Source organism: Amblyomma americanum, chromosome 8, assembly GCF_052857255.1.
Source record: "Amblyomma americanum isolate KBUSLIRL-KWMA chromosome 8, ASM5285725v1, whole genome shotgun sequence".
Classification (NCBI taxonomy): Eukaryota; Metazoa; Arthropoda; class Arachnida; order Ixodida; family Ixodidae; genus Amblyomma; species Amblyomma americanum.
Window position 1 is genome coordinate 104,194,972 of NC_135504.1, and position 16,358 is coordinate 104,211,329.

Sequence of the window (16,358 nt, forward strand, 5' to 3'; positions counted from 1 at the left end):
ACAGACAGAGGAAATGAAGGGCTCGTTTGAAAAACATGAAGGAAGCCAAGTCACCGAAACCAAGATGTATAGGTGAATATTTCTGTTTTTATACTTAGTGCTGATCAGTGGGAGAATTATGCTGAGATTAACTTGTCGCTGGTGGGTGGTACTGGTGAACACTCTGAAGGTTCGCTTACACGCAATAAACAGAAATACCCACGACAGCAGGAGATTGGACAGCCGTCGTCATAGCTCACTTGGTAGATCACCGGATGTGGTATTCGGAGTTCGTGGGTTGGTATCCTACCGGTGGCATGGTTGTTTCTTGTGCTGCTTCTAAGTAGTTTTCTTTATGCGACAAGTTATTCGAAGTATGAATCTCCCACTGATCAGCAGTAGAAATTAAAAAAAACATTCACCTATGCACCTGGGTCTCGGTGACTGTTGGCTTCCTTCATATATATATATATATATATATATATATATATATATATATATATATATATATATATATATATATATATATATACATACATACATGCGGTTCCTTCGCTTGCAATATTTTTGTTGTGCCTGTATGCGTGACGATCTCTGGCAGCCGTAATCCTTTTCTCTTTATTGTGTTATACACATCTCTCAACGATATCACCCCTGGTTTTCTTGTCATATCCAACACTACGTTCTTCTTAGAGTGTGAGTTAGTTCGAACCTTCTCCAGTCAGGCCCTATGTACTTGTGTACCAGATTTCTACCGCCGAGTTTTCCGGCTAGCATCCAAAACTACAACTCAAGTGTCCTTTTCTTCAATGCCAGCAGTACTTTTGGGTAAAGAGACTCGCTTAAAGATCAAACTTTAAAGACTCATCCTTAGTAGTATGATATAGACACTCGTAGCCTCCATAATCTAGTAAGGGCCGTAGTAGGCCGGCACGAGTAAAGTGCTAAAAACCTTTCGCCAGAAGGTGAGTTTGCTGTAGATGTGTTGCTGTATCAAGCAACTTGTTCTCTGTTAAATAAAAGGACAGTTTCGGCATTATTGAACAACTGCCGCCACAGAGAGATGATTTTTTTATGTTCACGTTGACTAGCCAGTGCAAAAGGTAAACAGCTGCCGACAACGGCCCTGCTTATAACTAGTCCTTACGAATCACAGTGTAATATCGGCCATAACCTCTTGACATTGTAAAAAATAAAAAGCTATGAGGACATACAACCTGGCTTGTATAAGACAAGACATGCAGAAGTCACTTTATTTTCGCTGTCATATCCAACATTCCTTTGCTTCTTTCACGGCAATCCGAGGTCCTTCGCAAAAAGCCTCGAATATAAACTCGCATGCCTCGTGAAGGTTTCCTATGTTGTGTAGTTTCGTCCAGCATGTGCACTTTGTTTTCTCTGAAAATAAAAAGAAAGTGTCGTCGAAATCAGTGTTTTTCGAATAGCACATAAATATTGCGTCACGGGTATTTTTCTTCCAAAGCTACCCTTTCAATTAATTTTCTCAAAAGAGCATTTCCCCCATTGTTTGATGTTTATATTTAACCACTATTGGGGATTTCTGAAGGGAATACATGTTCGAGTTAAGAAAACATCACCACGACTTTGTCTTTCACATTCACAATTACTTAATTTCGTATTTTTGCCGCCGGTTGACAAACAAAATGCAGCGATGGCGTAGAGCTAGAGCATTATGTAGACTGGCAGATGGCGGTCGACGAACTGGCCGTGAGAAAACCGCATTTCTCACCCCGGACGGCATGTATCAATTAAGTCATGCCTTTCGGGATCTGCGATGCCCGCGTGATCTATTGGCGCAAGATGGACTCACTTCTGTGTACGTGTTTCGTGTGCATTCCGAAACTACCTGAACTGCCTTTCAGCAATCCTTGCCGTCTTCGGCCGCACCTGTCCTCGGTCACTTGGTCGATTCTGCCGGGGTTCAGCCCGACCTCGATAAAATTCGCGCCCTGAGTTCCTTCCCAACGTCGCGTTTCTCAGGTTATGTGCGCAGTATCCTCGGGCTCTGCTCATATTTCACCAGGTTCATCGAGAACTTTGCGGCAATTGCTCGCTCCATTACCACGCTCTTCTAATAGGACACCCCGGTCTCGTGGGCGCCCGACCAAACTTCTACCTTCAGAACAATTACCTGTGCACTCACCGATTCGAATGTCTTGGCTCATCTCGATCCTTGAGCACACACGGAACTTTGGGCCGACGCGAGTCGCCATGGCATTGGTGCCATAGTATCTCACCGTCAACACGATCAGATTCGCGTGATTGCGTAAGGTAGCTGTTTCTTTTCCCAGTAAGAGTATGACTACTCTATAAACAAGCGGAATACCTCATCCTCGTTTGGGCAGCTGTCAAATTTCTTACGTACTTGTTCGGCCACTCCTTCAATTTTAGAACGGATCATCACGCTTTGTGCTGGCTATCTTCACTAAAAGACCCTACTGGCCGGCTCGGGCGCTCGGCTCTTCGCCTCCAAGAATACACATTTTCTGTCGTCCATAAGCCAGAGCGCTTGCACTAAAGAGCAGTCCCTATGCCCTGTCGACCAGACTTCGTCAAGCGGAAGTTGAACTGAAGTCTGCGTTTTGTCCATTCAGAATTTCGCAACATTCGTGAAGAACAGCGCTTCGATTTCTCGCTATGCTGTCTTATCGACCGCCTCACAGCCAACCGCTGTGGTGCTTCTCTCGCCACATTCATGCTCCACGAGAACTTCCTATACCGGCGCAATACGCGGCCTGACGGCGCTGAGCTTCTGCTCGTGATTACTGAAAACCTGATTTCCGGCGTCCTTGAACAGAACCATGATGCTCCCAAGGCAGGTTATCTTGGCGTATACCGCTCACAGAGAGCGTGCGGCCCCGCTCCTGTTGCCAAGGTCTCTACCGCTTTGACCGGCGCCATGTAGCCGCTTGCGAGCTCTTCCAGCACCGAAAGAAGCCACGGCTTCTTTCGGCGCTGGAAGAGCTCGCAAGCTGCCGCCTTAAGCCGTTTGCTATCCGAATAGATCCGTTTTCCCGTGTTGGCCTAGAGCCGGCCTGTCCTTTTCCGGTGTCTGCTATAGGCAACAGAAGAATAACAGTCGCGGCAGACTCCCCGACGCGCTATGTTATCTCAAGAGGGATTCCAACCAGCTGCGCACTGATGTCGCTGGATTCCTCCTGCAGGACGTTGTCCTCCAACGCGGTGCACCCCGTCACAGATCGCAGCAGCTGCTGTCTATTCCAAGTGGTCGCCGAACTCCTGAGCTTGTGCTCCGTCCGTCATAATATCGGCACCACCTGTCACCCACATACAAACGGCCCCACCGAACGCCTGAACCCTCACTTGAACGACATGATTTCCGTGTACATAGCTCTCTGAGCACCACTGTGACTGAAATATTTCCTTCACATTTGAGACCTTCACATACAATTTCACACGCCACGATACAGCTGGATACTCTGCATTTTAAATTTTGTTTGGCCACGATATTCTGCTACCCTTCGACAGTGCACTTCCCGCTACCGCCTCCAAGACAACTTATGCTCGTGACGCCATCCCCCGTGCTGACGCCACCCTTACTGTAACTCGCGAAAAGTCTGCGTCTCAAGATCGCAAACGCGCCGTAATGACTTTCACCATCACGACGTCACCTACAGTCCAGGCTCCCTCCTCTTGATCTGGGTCCTAACCCGCCGTGTGAGCCTGAGTGAAAAATCCTACCCCGCTGCAGGCCTTTGTAGTGTCGTACATGCTGTGACCGCGGTGGCGTGCAAGCTAGGTCACGCCGCAGCACGCACAGTCCTCCCCACCGGCTCCACGTGGCACCGACATCGTCCACGTTTCCCGTCTCAAGCCTTACTAGTCGAGCCCGTCTAATACGCACGACGAACCCGTGGTGCGCTCTTGTGTAGTTTTGTGCGCGGTTCGGCTCTTCGGCCCTTGGCGTCATTGAATACCTTTGCCTTCAAGTAAATATAATATGCTCGCTCTGGGATAGTGCAGGATATGGAGGTCCTCGGAAGGGTGCGTTGTAGCGACCACAGAATCATTAAGTCTTATATCAGCATAGACTTGAAGAGGGAAGGAAAGAAACTAGTGAAGAGGAAGCCTATTAACGAGACAGCGGCAAGGCGGAAAGAAGAATAATTCAGAATATTGCTTCTGAAAAGATATTCGGCTATAACTGAGGAAGGCTATCTTAATTATCAAAAGTGAACGATTATCTCACAGCTGTTATTTCGTAGTGCGCAGGAAAAGTGGGCGGCAGGATGGCTTGACAAGATAGCGCCAAGCTGTCTCAGAAGACAAACGATGTGAATAAGAAGCATCAAAGCAAGAAGGCGTCTCCTATGAACAGAAAAGAACTGGCAGATCTATAAAAGTTAATAGATAAGTGCAAGGTAGCCGACATAAGAAGAGAGATAGAGAAACCCTTTAATAAAAAAGCAGAGAATTTAGCCGACGTTTGAAATCCGCTAGCACGCTAATCTGCGTGGGGAAGGAGATTTAAGAGGTAAAGATGAATAAAAGAGCCGTGCGGGAAAGGTTAAATTGAAGAAAAAATGGGAAGAACATAAAGTGCCGCCATTGAATGCCTACTATGGAGCATCAGCGAGAAATGATGTAACATATAAAATGACAAAGTACATAGTCTGAGAAATAGGCCAACAAAGTTCTGCAAGTAGAGTGCATGAAGGCAGCGTGGTAGATGAAATTCAAGCTTGTCAAGACGTCGAGTTTCTTTAAATAAGCAAACAAGAATCTCATCGAAGTCTCTCTTGCCAAGGCAGGATAAGGAATCTAAAACAATGTCTATTGTTAGCGGCAGTGAGAAGCTGCTTTCCAATTTACAGTTCATAGTACGCACACTCATCCGCATATGAAGGACACTCAAGAAGAATGTGTTCTACAGATTCGATCGAGCCGCAGTTGTCATAAAGCGGACTCTTCTTTTGACCGAAACTGTATCGCAAGCCACTTGTAAACGTAGTGTTCCGGCAATGTCTGTAATAAAGTGTTTCTAGGTGGCGAGTAATTCTGTTTGGGAGTCCTGATCCTAGATGTTGTTCGAGTGGGAAAAGAAATTCGTAATGATGTGTCGGCAAGCCTCAGAGCCGACATAAGGAACTTTATTATGGAGAGAATCCAGCATGCTGAATAGAAATAAATAGCCTAAAATCGGTGGAGAGGAAAATAGGGATAGGCAAAACGATATCTGTGCGCTAGAGGCAACGAGTGCAACGTGATTAACAATATTGATAAGATAGTTAATGTAGCTGAAAAGTTCTTGACAAATCTATACAATAGGCAATGTAATCAGAACGTTAAGAATTGCAGTAGCGCACAGCAGTAGGGCATCCCACCTTAAAGGAAGAGGAAGTAAAGAAAGGCTTAGGAGCAATGCAAAGGCAGAAAACAGCTGGTGAGGATCAGGTCACAGCAGATCTGTTAAAAGACAGAGGGTAGATTTTGTTAGAAAAACCAGCCATCCTGTTAAAGCAAGGCCTTATGCCCTCACGCGTACAAGGCCTTTTGAAGAATTGTGATAATATCCTAATTGATAAGTAAGGAGACGTCTAGAAACTGAAAACGTACCAATTGGTCAGCTTACTGTCCACTGCCTACAATGTATTTTCTAAGGCAATCGCTAATAATCTCCACTCAACCATAGACTTCAGTAAATCAAAGAATCAGGCAAGCTTTCGTAACGGATACTCGACAATGAGCGAAATTCACACTATCAATAAGGTGATAGAGAAATGCGCTGAACATAACAAACCACTATATGCTCTATAGCTTTCATTGATTACAAAAATGCATTTGACTCAGCAGTCATGCAGGCATTGCGGAATCAGGGTATAGAAGAGTGCAATGTGAAAATATAGGAAGATATCTGCAACCACTGCGCAAATACTATAGAACTCCATAAAGTCAGCAGTAAAATTCGAAAAAGGCAGGGCGTCAGGCAGGGAGACACGATCTCGCCAATGATATTCACCGTGTGTTTACTGGAGTTATTCTGACGTCTAGATTCGGAACAGTTGGGGAAAAAGTTAATTATGAATATCAAAGTAACCTGCGATTAGGTAATGACAATGCCTGACTAAAACACAAGGGAGATGAACTGCAAACATTATCAATGAATTTGACAGACAGAGCAGAACGGGGAGTTTTAAATTTAACATACATAATACTAAAGTAATGCCCAGCAACATGGCAAGTAAACAGCAGTTGAAAATTTATTATGCGATACAGCGCGAACAGAGACAAGGACGAAGAAAGACAAGACACCACAGCTCTGTGGCATCTTAATGATAGACGGAGCTGGCGTTGTGCTCAAAACTTGTTTTGGATTTAGGTTAATCCCCGCCGCGGTGGCTCAGTGGTTAGGGCGCTCGACTACTGATCCGGAGTTCCCGGGTTCGAACCCGAGCGCGGCGGCTGCGTTTTTATGGAGGAAAAACGCTAAGGCGCCCGTGTGCTGTGCGATGTCAGTGCACGTTAAAGATCCCCAGGTGGTCGAAATTATTCCGGAGCCCTCCACTACGGCACCTTTCTTCCTTTCTTCTTTCACTCCCTCCCTTATCCCTTCCCTTACGGCGCGGTTCAGGTGTCCAACGATATATGAGACCGATACTGCGCCATTTCCTTTCCCCCCAAACCAATTATTATTATTATTATTTAGGTTAATATTTTTATTCTTGTTTTTTTATATTAATGTACGTTTTTCCTAAAATTTTCTATCTGCAGGTTGTTGAAATTTTTTGCGCAAGTATGAATCAATGCTATACATAAAGGGAACTAAAATTATGTCCTTCAAAGAACACGTAGACCTTTTATGCTTTTATCTTTGTCGATGGAACAAAATTGGCACATATGAACGGGGGTTTCTGCCAGAGAAGTCCAAATGCACCTAGGCTATTGATTCTAGTTTTAGGTATGTAAATGCGATTAATTAGCACCTGTGAAAACTTTTGCTTCATTATTGCTTATTGTTCCTTATAAAATGGTGCACAAAACATCCCAAAAAGATGTTTGAGACAAACGCCACTAAACAATCTGAAAATAATTTTGTCCATGAAAACTTCCCTTGACAGAAGAGAAACAGGAAGAGCCCCAGTGGTTAAAAATGTACTACGAACAATACCAACCAGAAGACCGAAACAAAAGCCGGAGTTTCTCATCAACAACTTCAGGGCATTGAATTTTTTCAAGTACCAGACATGAAGAGATCACGTCGAGGTGCACTAACTTTTCTGGTCGACGTGGCGAAGAAAAAGGACAAATGAATCACTTTGGAACCACGGTTGCGCAATGTAATAAATTTTGTTAAAGATAAAAAAATTCTCTCAGATGCTCGCAAATAATGATAATAATCATAATAATATTATTTGGTTTTTGGGAAAGGAAATGACGCAGTATCTGTCATCATTTATCGTTTGACACCTGAACCGCGCCGTAAGGAAATGAATAAAGGAGGCAGTGAAAGAGGAAAGGAAGAAATAGGTGCCGTAGTGGACGACTCCGGAAAATTTCGACCACCTGGGGATCTTAAACGTGCACCGACACCGCACAGCACACGGGTGCCTTAGCGTTTTGCCTCCATGAAAACGCAGCCGCCGCGGTCGGATTCTAACCCGCGAACTCCGGATCAGTAGCGAAGTGCCCTGACTCATGACCTCTGACTTTTGACATTGGGTAACCGATGGGTTCACCTCTGACCTTAAGAACATCCCATGGGGTGACGTGAAGCCACGTGGCGAGTAACCATGTGTGCACAAGCTTTTCGCTGATTTCAAGGGTTAGCCAAGTTAAACCACTGGCAATGTTTCCCATATCAGGCGGCCACCCCCGGCAGCAGGTGTGTCGCGCAACTTTCTTTGTGATTTAGCGCCGCGCGTACGTATTACAGGCCACAAAATGCCTTTAAAAAATTTAAACCGAGAGAGTTTTTACAAAGCAGCGTCTCAACACACCTGAAGAAGTTTGCAGGGATACGAGTGCCGCAGCTGCCAAGGACAGGGTAAACTGGCAAAACATGGGAGAGGTATTTTTCCTGGAGTAGGTGCGCGTGACTGCTGATGCTGATGACAAAAAAAGCGTTCGGCTATGTGGCTATGCGGTTTTAAGAATGCGACCACAATATTACAGCAAAATGCATTGTATGGAGGGGAACCAGAGAGACACGTTATGTGCGGCGTATTCACAGCAGCAGCTTGTGCGCCAGGCCTCCGCGAAGTGACTCACATGCCCTTGCCCGCTGCGTTTTTTGAGGCTCAGAGGAAAAGTTGCGCGGTGCATTCTTTTATCTTTACGAAGAGGAAGCTTACGAAGCTAAAAAAATGGATTGTTGCTGACCACTTTTTGAGAAGTAAGGTGGTAGACTTGAGACACAATGAGTTTAGGCACCGAAGGCAAGCTACAGAGAGTTTTGCTCGAATTAGGAGATATGAGCTGGTACGTTCTGCGTCATTTAGAGCACGTAAACGTTAGCAGCAGCAGCACCATTTATTGCCCGCCTCTTCGCTCTAGTTGTGGAGGGCAAGTGTCGGCTCGTATGATCCCATCGTTTGTACTGTCGAAGGGGAAGCCGGTCGCGGTCAGACCACGACAGTGCGTCGCCGCCACTGGCTGAAGAATACCATAGTGCATGCGCGAAAGGTTGCCGCTGAGCGTGGCCATCGCATAGTCCAGTGGTAGGTTTCTTCGGAGGCTGCCTATTTTCTCACACTTAGATCACACTTAGCAGAAAACACTCAGCCTCCGCTCAGCATTTCATGTGGTCGGGGAGCCGAGATTCCTTGCGTCGAAGTACAGATTTCAATAAGCTTTTTGAAACGTAAATTTGCGATCGGAACCTTTGATGCCCATCTTCTATTTACAAATTAGAAATGAACGCCAAAGTGCTAAACGATTGTCATGGTTTAGTTCATTCTGCCAGTTCACAGCGATCAAAAATTTCATGAGATCATCCACCAGCGTGACTGTGATAGTGAAAAAAGCAGTTATTTCAATTCCAGACACTTTTGAAAAGTTGTATATGGGTTACGATATACATCGCAAATGAGTACGAAATTTCCTCAGTTAGCATATGCTTCAAAAAACAAAGATGCGTCGTTTGCGTTTACGTTGGTTGGAATCCACCTGGAGGGCCATCAGAAATTCCTTTATTTACAGCCGTCATGTAAGGCGACGAGTGATTGCGGATAATTAGTTACTAAACTTATTTCAATTTTAGTCGTAGTTAGGGGATTCTTGCAAAGAATAGCCCAACATCATTGAAAGTTAAAGTTGTTGATCAATTCACTGTCGCAAAATCATATGCTAGCCGTCCTGGTGAGCTCAGTTGATAGCGCGAATGCTCAGTGAGGCTATGGTCCCATGCTCGAATCCCTGACCAGCAAGATTCCTTCTTTTATCTATGAAGTTTCTGTGCATGCTTCATAGCTTTCCTTAGTAGGCACATGCATGCGCTTATGACGGCTGGTAATGAGTAATTACTCCGTTATTAGAGAAGAACAGTGTTTTGCATTTCTCTGGGACTCACCCTCGTATATTCCTGAAAGTTGCTACCAAAGCGAAAACAACTTAAGTTTGCCCACTTTCCAATATAATATTTTGCAGTTAGATTTGATTCGCTATCAAGTATCTGTGTTTAAGTGATGATGTTGAGTTGAACATACTGCTGGGACACCAGAGAAAAAATAATTATCAGAAGCTATGCAAATTTAAGATACGATTCATTTGGCATTTAAGGCATGATGGCGGTTACTAAACCTTCCATTCGTTGACGACCTCTTCTCAACATTTGCACGACGCGCCTCTATTGTGATATTGGCGTTCTAACTCTTGTGGTCATGATAATGATTTATTTTATTGGCACGAGGTCAACGTAAGCCAAAGGTACAAGGTATTTTTTTCATTGCAAGGTGGTGTCAGACCTTTTTTTCTAAGCATTTCACCCAAAACATTTCTAGCGCCACACGAGAAAACTTAAGCGCTTACTTAAGAAAATTTATGAAAACCCGGCACAGTGGGGATCAAACAGCAGGCCTCCCGTATATGAGGGTGATGATCAAGGCATTGTTGAGGTTGTTTGAACTTTTATAAAGCGAAAATGCGCGGAGAACAAGGACGGAAAACACTGCTTGAAAGTGCACATATTTACCATCCGTCGCAGCGTTTGTGACGCAGTAGTCATTGTTGTCGTACTTATGGCTGCTGCACAGACGATACGAAAGGTGTGGAATCAGCCGGCAGCGCTAGGATATGCCACGTTGAGAGTAACGTAGACAAGAACTCTTTGGAGATAAACGGCGAGGAGATGCTTCGCAAATCACCCGAAGTATAGTAGCCAACAGGCCAGATCAGTGCACCTGCTATCGCCGAGTCTGTGAATGTCAACGAATAAGGTCCTTGATTTAATTTGCTCAAGATATCTAAGTTCCTAATCTCCAAGACGGCCCCTCAATGACCATTTGGTGCACGTGGTCGATGATAGTGGTGTTTTAATTATATCTCGCATACTTGTCACAAAAGGCATAAATTTGGTTTCCTGTCTGCTAAAAGAAATAGTATGAAATCATTTCGTGCAGGAAGAGGAGAAGAATTTTGCTCTTATTTTTTTCTTTCAGACACTTGGAAAAATCCTCCTCTCCTCTTGCTGGTAGTCGCACTTCCTGTAAAATTGGTCTCCTTGAAGTCCTTCTCCCTGCACAAGTCCTCACCATATGGCGAACATCAACCTCTGCAGCCGGTGTGGAACACCTCAGGCAGGTGGTGGGTCTTCTGTCTTCTTAAAAACCCCATTGGCACGTGACCGAGCGGTAAGGAACGCACCAGCCTTTACCCTTTTAAGGGATACCTCCTCCAATTTCCGTGAGTTATGAGGGAAGGAGGAAGTGCGCTGGTGATTGACGGCACATGTACTTAAAGAGGATGCTAAGATAGGGAGAGCGGAGCGGGTGTCGAATGGGACCCTGGTGGGGGATGCATCAGTGTTCTGAACCAAGTGTGTAAGTTTGCTTTTCTCTGCTCAGCGTTCTCATCACCATCTTGTGTCCAGTGAATCTGGATGCGCATCTGTTTCTTCTTATTCAGTGCATGGATCTCCTGAGTTACACACAGCGTCTTTTTCGCTCGTTTTAGTTGTTTAAGGTGACTAAGTAGTCTGTCTAGATATTGGGTTTTGTCACACTATTTATGGCCTTCATAGCATCGTGGATTGCATTAAGTTCCAACACATCGGGTCCGTGTGGTCCGACATGTATTCATGATGCACTCTTAGCTCTCTGTATGTCAGGCTAGTTGCTGCTGTTCTGCCGCCTTTTATATATACTACATGTCTGTACATACAATAAACGTTCCGCGGAAAACATCGACGAGAGGTCGAGTTTAGTCGTGAATTGCAGTGTACGGAGGTCAGCAATTGTAGGTAATTGCACTGCCACCGCATTGGTCAAAGATGCCACGGGCATAACGTACTTTCGCTTCATATTGCTTGTACCCTCTCACTGATCAATTGGAAATGTCAGTGCGTTCAGCTGTGTAGATTTCCGGATAATCAGGATGGGGTAAGTTTTCGTGAGGCCGTGATAGTGCGCAATGCGTTCCCATTTATTGTTTCCAAGCCTACGCATTGTCCCCTCGTCAGTCTTAGGAACTTGGCCTGGTAAATTACCCTGGGCTAAAGCACCACTTGTACAAGACGTGGTGTGATCTCCGTTAGGCATCCTACTCTCATAGACGAAATTCGTTTGTTCAAGTTCAAGGAAGTCGCTGCTGCTTTTTACATCGTTTGGAGCTATTGCTAGACTCATGAATACAAGGCAAAGGACGCTCAACTCGTCTATCTCTTGTTTTTTTTTATTTGCGGTCATTGGGTGGCTCTTTTAGTTGCCAATTACGTTCTTTCATTCTTACTTGAAAAATGGGATTTTTTGTGGCACAATTCTAGGCCTGCATCATGCACACACCAATCTCTTGTATTAAACGCCTCTCGGAGATAAAAAGTCTTTAAATCAAGCTGCTTATTAGTAGACCAAATCGTGACTTCGTCTGGGTAAATAATGAAATGGACCTCTGGTATTTCACCTAATTTCCACGCATATACATTGCCTTCGATATACAAAGCTGCTAAATTACACAACTCTGTTTGAGCTATAATTACCGATTTGTTGTCCGTTTACCAGGACAAAATACGTCCTGTGCTCAGGCCGAATATGGACCGCTTTTATGACCTGTAGGGAAATGCCGATACGTTCAATATTGCTAAAGGATCTTGACAGAGAGCGCGCTGCGGTATGTCTTCGCCACGTCTGCAGCCACCACAGTGCGTACAAGGTCGCTTTGAGGCAACACGTAGATGACATCTTCAGCCAAATAGCGAACCACGTTGTGTCAAGGCTTCCACAGAATCGAATTTGGCGAGCATGGTACTTTTGTCCCTTTTCCGGACATCATGACAGGCGTGTGGAAATATTTTTTCTCAAGTCTTGCAATTTGTGGGCGTGAGCGATATAGGCCGCAAAGATTGTAGACTTGTGAGAGGTTTCCCAGGCTTTGGCCTTGGGACCACCACTATGTGTTTCCAGTCGAGTGGAACTTCTATTTCCTGCTACACATCATTTAGTCAGACAAACAGGCTCTAAACTGCGTCTTCTTCAATGTTCTTGCAGACCTCACAAAAAAAAAAACGTCGCGATTTCCAAGCGCAGTTTTATAACTCGCTCCTTCGATAGCAACCAATAACTCTAATTTGGAAAATTGTGCTGTTATCCCCGTTTTATCAACCGCGCCCATTGTCGATGAACAAGCCGGATACTGTGCGTGATGCTGAAAGAAAAGGAACGAAGCCTGATCTGCGAGTCTAGTACTCTCTGCATGACCTCTCATCTTCCGCCCCTTCTCCGTTTCTTTATTTAATTTGTCGAAATTTAAGGTGCTCTTTAAAAAAACGTCCAAATGAAAAAAACTTACTCTCTAATGGTGGAAACTCAGATCCCAGGATGATGCAGTAACTGCTCGAATACAAGATGGCGTAGGTGCTGTGTACATCCTCTGGCAACGGTTCGCCGACTGTAATAAAGACAGGTTTTATTCGAATTTTGTACCATGAACATCAGACAAGGCGCCGGCAGAGGAATATAGATGCAACAGAAATAACGTTTCCTGATTTACATAAACCAGAAAGCATCTTGTAAATTAGGCTTCTCACATTTTCAGGTAGCACTCAGGGATACGTGTTTCTGTAGAGGACGCAAAATGTTTAAGGGAAGGAGCGAAGCGCTCTCTGATTTAATTTATGCACCAAATGTTTCACGGATAAAATATGCGACTTGGAAACGTAAAATATATTAGTACTAGAGCTCCACTGCTAATTTTTATGCCAAAAAGAATAAATGTTTATTTCGATAGCTTCTATTTGTATAAAAGAATAAAGTCCGAAAGATCAAGAAATTAACGCAAGATGTTAAGAGCAACAATCAAAATGAGCAAAAGCCAAGAACAGAGCGACGATCAGTGTGTAACGTTACAATTTATTCAGAATGAAATATTGCAGAAAATGCTTTATTTGAAAAATACAGGATTTAATGGTACAGCAAAACAGCAGCCATACAAAGAAAATATTTTAGTCGTGTTATACTTAGCAAACCAGGCTGCAGCGAATGCCCGAAATGACATGAAAAATTTTCATCAGGATTTGTAGTCAAAATAAGTGCTAGTTCGTGGGTGTAAAACCGCAAAAAGCCGGCCTTACGTCATAAACACATGGCAGTTCATATTCAGAATACTGCCCAAGTTCATGAAAGAACATGTGCAGGACGTACACTTTTGGACAATCGTCCGTCAGGCGTCTCCTCTCCAATGGAACGACTTACCGAACGTAGGTGTATTGCAGGACATGGTCGCGTGACTTGCGGGTGAGGTATTCTAGAGAACTGAGTCTCGCTAGCATCACTGATGGATACTACAAACTGCAGCCGCTCATTCGCACTAGAGGGACAAAACTAATTCCCGTCAATATTTAGCCTCTCCACTGCCCTTAGCCCATCAAAGCAGCACGTCCCTGTGTAGCGATTTACATAGCTAAATCATCACATACCGAGAAGGTTCAACGATACGGAAGTACACATAACTTCTGTGTAAGTGGGGTGTTTTTTATTGCGAGAGCTCGAATTGCAGATAACGTTTGAAACCCTTCTTCTAAAAACTAGGCAATGTGGTTCCTCGTTGAGTAGCTTATAAATAGATCGTATATGGACATTTATCTATCGCAACCAGAAATCATGCCGTTCCTTCCCGCAGCGATAATTTAATACAATCTTCATACTGATACTGCAGGTGCTTTTTTATGCTCTGGATTAACCATATAGTTTTACTCCAATGTTCCTGACAACAAATAATATGTGTTAAAATATTTATATTCTCGTTTCGCATGGATGTCCGCCACATTGAGCCAACCAGATAGCAAGAGCTCATGGTAACAAAGCCACTTGCACTGCTGATTGGCTCAATATGCGTGTTTGCAGCGCCAGAGTATTCGGTGAACCGGCGTTCCTTTAAATCATAGCCTGTTGCTGACTCTCATGTTGCGCCAAATGGTAGCAGTGCCGCGTTTACTACACTGGTTGCAACAAAAATAAAATTGAAGGACACCACTTACTCTCATGATTGACCTCGAGCCTAGGTTCGTTTTCTTTGCCTGGCAGCTTTCTCCATTCCAGCCGAACATTGAATATTCTGAAACATAGTTTCAGATCCAATGTCCATGGGCGAGCCAAAACTAGAGAAAATAGTGAAGTGGAAAATGAAAAACAACGAAATATGACAGGCACTTAATCAATCACACACTCAATCACATGTCTATTTCGACATGTACAAACTACCAAATTAATGGTATTGTAAGGTAAAAGTCGCAGGTAGCAACTTGATGATGCTACTCATTTCCGTATTGGTTCGGCGGTGCTGTGGAGAGGGATAAATGAAGACGCGAAAGCGCACTGTTACATAGAATCATAAAAACAAGGTAACACGGGAATAATGTACTTGTATTTGGAAGAGATATAATGAAAACTACAAGGCCCTAATTACCATGTTTATGGAGTCTATGGTTTTATCGTTTTCAGCATGCAAAGGAAGTCTGTATATGAGGGACTCTGTAGTGGAGGATTCCCGATAATTTTGACCATCTGGGATTTCTGAACGTGCACTGAGATCGCACAGTGCACGGGCCTCTAGTATTTCTCTTCCATCGAAATGCGACCGCCGCGGCTGGACCATCATAGTATAGACACCTCCGGCACACCATTGTCACAAAACGCAGGCTTTGTCCTCCAAACAATGCGATTATCCTCACTTCATTCTTATTAACACCCTTCCACCCCCCACCCCCCCACATTGGGGTTATGATATTTAGTTTGCAACGGCTGCTCAAAGAGGAAGGGGGAAACGACCCGCCGGCGCCTAACCTAACCGCGCTCCCTCAAAAGCATCGCACGCTCTGTGATGCTGAGGTCCCTGAAATGCAGGCCGGAGTTTTTGAGAGATCTACGTCGTCGGGTTCGGGAACGGGACCCATCGTTACGCTGGCAAGACGCCTGTGCAAACGTGAACGAAGCGACGTTAGCGACCCCCGATAGATGCCTTCAACGTGCGGCGGCGGTAGCTTTCATTTTGGCAGCTGCTAGCACGCACCGCTAGCCGCCAGAAATCACGGAGTCTTCGTTTACGTCACGTTTCACGTCTCTCCGTCCTGTGACGTGATAAGAATTCTCGTGTCGTCATAACAGTTCTCGAGTTTGAATCGGAGCGGCGGGAAAAAAACGTTTTCAACTTCGAATCCAAATTTCGAATCCAAAAAAGCCATGAAATGCCGAACTATCAGATTTTGCTAACAAAAAAAAATGTAATAGGGTTCTCCTCATTTTCCCTTTAAGGTCACCAGCCGAGCACTATAACGACTGAGCCACCGAGGCGGTATTTCATTTTGCGACATACACATCTCTGACAGGAAAGCAAAACTAACCTTACTGAAATACGTACAGCGGCCTTTTTGAAAAAAGAAAAGGAACAGTGTGTTTTTCGTCACATCAAACTTCTTGAGGGTTCAAGGTAGCATGTACCTTCGTGCATGGAACCACTAGCCTGTATTTTCTCGCGGCACGTGTCAATATTCATGATGCAATACTCTGTTACAAGCATGATTTTTTGTAACGCGGCGGATTCAGAGTAAAGCAAGATGTAGTTGTGCCTGCAACTTAAGAGATTGAGTATACCGTACCAATACACCTGATACACTTTTGGAATTTGGAGGACAAGGTGGTGAGGGATATATAAAGGGTATTTCACCTCAGACTTTCTACAATTTTTAAAAT

At 44.4% G+C, this 16,358-nt stretch overlaps 1 long non-coding RNA gene across 1 annotated transcript; it reads right to left on the bottom strand.

The window, feature by feature from the left end:
* Window positions 1-1,211: 1,211 nt before the first annotated feature.
* On the bottom strand, window positions 1,212-14,757 carry LOC144100606 (uncharacterized). The gene is made up of 3 exons (XR_013307756.1): window positions 14,648-14,757; window positions 12,961-13,059; window positions 1,212-1,377 (listed from the first exon to the last, which is right to left on the bottom strand). It is a non-coding gene; the product is annotated as an uncharacterized LOC144100606 (long non-coding RNA).
* Window positions 14,758-16,358: the final 1,601 nt, after the last annotated feature.